Source organism: Pteropus alecto, unplaced genomic scaffold, assembly GCF_000325575.1.
Source record: "Pteropus alecto unplaced genomic scaffold, ASM32557v1 scaffold76, whole genome shotgun sequence".
In the NCBI taxonomy this organism is placed as follows: domain Eukaryota; kingdom Metazoa; phylum Chordata; class Mammalia; order Chiroptera; family Pteropodidae; genus Pteropus; species Pteropus alecto.
In genome coordinates this window covers 2,625,078-2,632,533 of record NW_006443138.1, presented here as the reverse complement: position 1 = coordinate 2,632,533, position 7,456 = coordinate 2,625,078, and positions in this window count along the sequence as shown.

The following is a 7,456-nucleotide window of genomic DNA, read 5'->3' as shown; positions in this document are numbered from 1 at the left end:
CTATATTATAGCAAATAGTAAGATGTGGCTATAATGCACATTTAAAAAATATATTTTAAAGTATTGCCTTCTAAATTGGTCTGCTTTATTATTTTGGTTTAAAGGCTTGATAGTAATAAAAATAAAGTATTTCCACATCCAAAATAGCAACATAAATTTCCATTTTTGCCTTTTTTCTATAAAATTAACCATAAATAATTGGATTTTTTAAAAAAATCTTTGAGACGTAGAATTTTTATTGTTAAATTTTACTTCTTAGTCTTTCTCCCAAATGTATCTCTTATAAGATTTTATCTCAGAAGAAAGAAGATTTTTCCAGTGATTCTAAAACTAGAATCACTAATGGGTTTCTAATGAGGAGTTTTATTCTGTCATGAACCCTTACCTAGCATCTACTATAGCAGATGGTGTGAATTTGGTGGAAGATGAAGGGATTTAGATGAGTTGGAGTTAATAGAAATAAATCAAACCGAAGTTTGAGTCATCTTAGTCATGGTCTACGAAGATAGAACACGAGGGTCATCTCATTGGTAAATTAGAGTTAGTCTGGCAACTTACAGACAGAAAGTCAGAGTGGGAAAAACCATTAGAGAGCATGTTTGCTTTTGTAAAATGGGTTTGGATGTTTGTTGTTGTTTTAAACTAATTTTCAAAAATGCAGAGGGTAGCAGCAGCTAAGACTGTAGATTTATAATCAAATTGGCTGAGTTCATATCTAGACTCGACTACTTACTAGCTTTTTATTTTCTCTGCAGAGAAGTTTATTAATTTGTCATCTTTAAATTGAGGATAATTTAATATTTCAGTAGTTGTAAGAATTGAATGAGTAATACATTTAAAGAGCTTGGACCAGTGCCTGGCATAGTAAACACTTGATAAATTCTCAACCCTGTGACGTAGGTATGACAGTTAATTTTATGTGTCAGCCTAACTAGGCTAAGGGATGCCCAGATAGCTGGTGAAACTTTATTTCTGGGTATGTCTGCGAGGGTGTTTCTGGAAGAGATTAGTACTTGAAATGGTAAACTGAGTAAAGAAGATCACCCTCACCAACACAGTGGGCATTATCCAATTATTGAGGGCTTGAGTAGAACAAAGAAACAGAAGAAGGGTGAATTTCCTTTTTTTTGCTTGAGCTGGGACATCTATCTTCTACTGCCCTCGGATACCATCACTCCTGGTTATTGGGCCTTCAGACATAGACTGAGACTTACGTCATTGGCCCCCACTGGTTCTCAGGTCTTTGTGTTTTATTGGAATTACACAACCAGCTTTCCTGGGCCTCCAGTCTGCAGATGATAGATCATGGGACTTCTCAGTCTCCATAATTGCATGAGCCAATTTCTCATAATAGATCTGTTTGTATACATACATATCTGTATCTCTTATTGGTTCTTTTTCTCTGGGGAACACTAATACTAATAGCAAATCCTACTTTATAGTTGAAAATTTTAAGCTACAAAACATTTAAGTAATTTGCCCAAGAGCATGTAGCTGGTAAGTAGCTAAACTGAGATTTGAACCCAGGCACTGTTGCTAGAGATTATATATAATGACTCCAGTAGATTTGAGAGATTTTGGTTAAATTTTAGTGGCATTGTCAAGATTATATCTCAATTTGTTAAAATATTGGCTGCTACATAATAAAAATGCTTTAAAATATGACTGTTGCTAATAAAAACATAATTAAGCCTATTAAGCTTCAAGAAAAGAGAACAAAAGTTTCCTACGACAACGTAACTGAATACTACTTTAATAGATAAAAAGAGAATGTTATTGTAAAGGCCACATTTAGATGAAACTTGAACCAGGAGGTAAGAATGAGTGGCTTATTGTACAGCTCACTCACTTAGGAATATTAATCTAATAAAACTGAATGAATTCCTTCCATTATTATTCTTGGCCCACAGGAAAGTCGACAAAAGCTAAAGTATGATAGAGTCACATTAGGTCAGATTCAACTAAGAGTAGAGGTCTTAGAGAAATTGAATTTTTATAAATGTCTTTTTGGCTTCTCTGGGCTTGTGTGTTATGTTTATACTGAACTTACTGTATATAAGTTATGGTTTAAAGCGTTTGCTTCCTGAAGCCACTTGCTTTCTGAAGCACTAGAGCGTGACACAGGACAGTGAGAAACTGCCATTCTGACATTGTGATTTAAGAGCAGAGATAGTGGATCCAGACCAAGGGAGATCATAATCCAGCTCTGCCACTTTCTTGCTACATGACATTGGACAAGTCACTTAATGGCTTGGCACTTTATTTTCTTCAGGTACAAAAGAGAGATAGTAACAAAATCTACCTCATAGGGTGATTGTATGGATTAAATGAGTTAACATGAGTAAATCTTAGATGGATGACCAATGCATTAGAAAGAATAATAGAAAGGTCATTTCTTGTTAATGTTATTGCTGGTGGCACCAGCTTGCCTTGTTAACTTGGCTCATGTATCCACCAGTGATAAACCTGCATATATCTAGACTTTAGTCATAGTGTATGTAGTAGTGTAAAACCTTCAGTTTCAGTATTATGAGGCTAATCAGACCTTTTAATTAACGTAATTAAAAAAAACTGATTTTACAAGGAAAAAAGTAAACAAAACAACACCATCATATTTTAAGAACTAAGAGAAAACAACAGTGTTTAAACAAAACACCAGGAAACTCCCTTTCAGGATTTAAATCTTTCAGAATATTTCCTAAGATCAGTTTGAATTCATTCCTATTTCCTATAATGCACTTATCACTGATGAATTCTGACAATACTCCTCATGTGTCCTAGGCTAATGCCTTAATATCTCTGAGCCTCAATTTTCTTACTTATGAAACCAAAGTACTCTTTGCTCTGCCTGACTCACTGGATAGTCGGGATGCTATATCTAAAGGAAGCTGACTATATCTAAAATATCAATATATTATATCTTGGGCAAAATATTACATTACTTTAAAAATGATTCTTAGATACCACAATGTCTTCAGGTTTAAAAAGGCAAATTAACCTAGTCCCCTAAAATCACAAGGGCAGAAAAATAGACTAAAATTTTATAAAGATTTTCATCAAGTATCAAAAGGAAAAGATGTACTGATTAAACCAGATACACAAATTCTTGCTAATATTTCAGCTGTAGAGCATATTACCACTTCCAAATTTTGTAAGGCTATGACTCCACTAAAGAGGAGATGCAGAAGGCTACTAAGGACTTTAGTTTACACTGGGAATCCCAGGCTTTTGGACAGGCTAGGGAAGAGATGAATTCTGGCCAGGAAAGCTTTTAGGGACTCTTACACCATATCAGATGAGTAGTCCCTTTCCCTGCTGGTATGTCCTGACTTCCTCTGCTTAGGATGCAGCTGCTGCTTCCACATTTGCATTCACAATATCAGAGAACGTATTGACTCAGTAGTTCTTCTGATAAAAATTTGTTCTACAGAAATACTTGCACTAGCAGGCATTGCTATATAAATTTACCATGCAACATTGCTTGTAATACTGATAGCTAAAAATCGGAAACAATCTAAAGGCCCATTGATTCAGAAGTCTTTAAATATATTATGATTCCATACATTCAATCTATGGAATATTTATTCTATGTATTCAAAGTATTAAAAATGAAGTAGATTTTTTGTAAGGACACAGAATGGTGTTCACACTGTGTTGAGTGAAAACAGCTACACTACAGTACGTGCAGTATGATCCTACTTTTGTAAAAAAACATAAAACTTTTCTCCCTCCTCTAATTTATATATATAAATGTATACATATATGTAAAAGCACAGAGAAAAATGGTTATGAAAATATACACCGTATATAAACAGTAGTTACTTTTCGGAAGTAGGACTTGAGAGAAAGGACAATTAAATGTTTTACTTTACGCATTTCTGGATTGTTTGGATTTTTTTTTTTACAGTGAGTACACTTTTAAATTAGGGAGAAAATTTAAATACACACATACATACACAATCACGCACATGAACTAAAGCTAAGTAAATGCTATAATCTCTCTCTTTAGTACACTTCTGGTCCTTCTTCCCCATTATTCTTACTTAGCCTGAAGAATCAAAATTCAGCTCTGGACAATGTGTATAGGTTCAAGATCTAAATGTTGAACAAGGCGGAGATTCTTTAAATATAGCCTGGTGGGGGTAAACATGCCCATCTTCCTCATTCCGGGACAGTGTTATTAGTAGCAGTGTGTGTAGCAGTTTTTGTGAGCCCACACAAAGCTACTGCCAACTTATCTCGTATTCATTACTTTGGCACTCATTCATTACTCAGAATCCCTTGTACCTGCTGAGAGTTTGCTTTTCATTTTTCTGCTGTTATATACCTGGTTCTTCAAATTTAAAATTTTGCTGTTGGGGTGAATGTTATATTTTTAAACTGAAAAGGCAACATTTGTATATTTTTCTCCTAAAGTTTTCTTTAACAACATGTTCTCTTGGTCCAGATTATCTACTACATTGATCTATAAGTCCTGTTAAATTGGATGAGCATCTATCAAAACTGGAACAACTGTTCTATTCATTGGATCACTGCCAATATTAGAGAGTCACATGACAAAGATTGAAAGCTGTACTACCAGATATGCTCATAGTTTGCCTTCATCTCTTTCCATTTTAATGCATGTCTTAAAATTTTCTCATGATGAATGCTTTTTTAGTCTAGAATCAGGAGAGTCCCTGGCATTTGAATAAATAATAGCGCAAGCTCCTGATGTTTGTAAGAAATATATTTTAGGATGCTGTAATTCCCAAACACCATGATAGCAAATAATTTCCCCTATCAGATGTCATAAAGCAGCACTAGGAAATTTAAACAATTACTTCACATCGCTAATTTAAAAATACCGAAGTTATATTTGAATCATTTGAACTTCTTTACGGAAGTTTTTATTTTTGTTGTTTGCTTTTGATTATTACACATTTTTGAATCAAACTATTTTATCATTTATAAAAATCCCCATGTCCAACAAGACAAGTAGAAAGAATGAAAACAACTTGAGATGTAGATATTGGGCAGACAGCTAGGCTCACTCACTAGTGAAGAGACTTTCTCAAATATAGCCTCATAGTACCTTGATGCAAATTTGTAACTTTGGCAGAATCACAACCTATCATGGGAATCTGAGTCACTTATAAATGGTTAAACCGAAGGTCAAATTTGTGCATGCTAAAGTTCACTACATTTAAGGTGAATTAACCAGCACTAATTAGGCCTTTTCTTTTTTGCTACTTATCACTTTGTGAAAGAAAAGTGAGCTAACAATATACGGCTCCATCCTTGCGTTCCTTCAATCTCCAAGTGACCCTCCCCAAATGTTTACATGCAGCTCAGCGGAAAAGGGCACAGATGGAACAATATATTTTCTTTGTTTCAGGGTTCATATTTTTGTTGGAAAAAGCACTGGACTGGGAGTCTGGATATCTGCTATTTCTAAGCTATAATCTTGATTAGGTTACTTAATCTCTCTGATCTAAAGTTTCTATATTGCAACGTTACCTGTTAGGAAAGATCTATAAAGCTCCTGAGCTTCAGAATTAAATGTCCACCTGCCTATTTGATAATTCCACTAGGATAACTTTTGTAACATATTAAACATCTCAAAGGTAATATGTCAAAAAAGAACTCGATTTTTTCCCATCAGATTTGTTCCTGTCTTGATTTTTACCCATTTCAGGGAAGGGTTTCACTATGTATCCAGTTTTTCTGGACAAAAACCTAGGGGTCAGATGTCACTAAGATGGCAGTGTAGGAGACACCAGCCTCCCTCTCCCCACAGAAATAACAATTAGAAAAGCTGTACACAAACAAAAACAGCCTTGGGCGAGCTCTAGAGCTGCTGGGAGCACTCAGCAACTTCAGAGGAACAAAAGACTGAGAATAACCTCACAAAAAAGGAAGAAAGAATAGCTTCATTTTGCCTGCACCATCCCATTCTCCAGCCTGGCATTGCTCAGCACTAAGAGGGAGCTCTCCAGCTAGAAAGGGAGAGGAGGTTGAGGGGCCAGCTTCCCCAGCCTTTTAGGGCACAACACAAAGGACTCTCTTCCATTTCACCCCACCCAGACCTGTAAAACTGAGAAGTATAGAGACAGCTGGGAACAAAGAAGAAAAGCAGGGACTACCAATATAAACCACACATGGACGCAACTGTGGTTCCTAGTGATCTTTTCTATAGATGACCATAGCAGCTTTCTCCATTGAAGAAATCAAGGGCCGGCACAGCTGTTGCAGACCCCTTGCAGTTCACTGGGTTTTGCCCCACAGGTATTTGCATTCACTGACAACAAGCACCTGAGTACCCCCACTCTCTCCCTCCCCTCTGCCCTACGGAGTGCTGGACCCTGGAAGATGGTCTAAGCCTCTGCAGCTGCGTGAGTCCAAGATGCCAGCCAAGACTCCCCCCAGCTGATGCCCTCCTCTGTGTGTGCACTCCCTCAGGCTAGCCCCTCTACCTTTGTACTTGCATGCCTCTTACCTGACACCTGTCACTGGCCTCCTTTGCTGTGTGTGTTATGGTGGCAAAATACTGCAGCTACAGAAGTACTCACTGACAGCCATAGCTCACACAGCTGCTTGAGGACCCAGATTTGACCCTATTGCCTGTATTGGCCTGTATGACTGGGCTCACCTACAATTAGTTCCCCCAGTGGTGCACCTGCTCAGCCCTGACCTAAATCTGTCAATGGCATCCACTGCTATGTGTATGCCGGTGGGGAGACTGTGCAGCCATAGGAGTGCACACTGACAGCTGCTTGTGAGCCTAAAATCAGCCCTATCCCCAATAACTGGCCTGCACCACTGGGCTTACCTGCAGCTAGCCCCTCTAACCCCACATCTACATGCTCCTAGCCTGACTCCTGACACTGGCCTCTACTCCAATGCGCCCCTGGCAATGCCCAGCAGTGCACACTGACAACTAGGGCCCCTTCAGCTGCCCGTGTGCCTACACTTGGCCCTGGTCTTTGCTGCTTGCCCTGGCCCCTACTGCTATGTGTATCTACAACTGGCCCCTGTCACTAAACAGGCACCTGCACCTGGTCCCTGCAGCTGAGTGTGTGTACACCACTGGCTCTGGCCACAACTACTGCTTGCCCTGGCCCCAAGCTGTTGGACTTGGGACACTCCTGAGAACCCCAGGAACCCTTGCAGCCTCTGTGGACGTCCCTAAGTTTTTGCCAAAAATCACACAGTTGTCAATGCTGTGGACTGCAGTGGGCTGAGCCAACAAATCACTACATCCCACTCACCTTCTAGTCCCCAGACCTGGAGCTGCCACATGTCGCTGCACTTTACATTTTGCACTACTAGACCTCGGGTTACAGCATGCTCCAGTGCACCTCCACCCATAGGCGAAGGTTTTTCTTTACCACAATCCATACAGTCTGAAGGAGGTAACTGGTTTTTCAAAAGATTTCTACACGAGGCTACCGGGATCACAATGAATCAGGGAAAG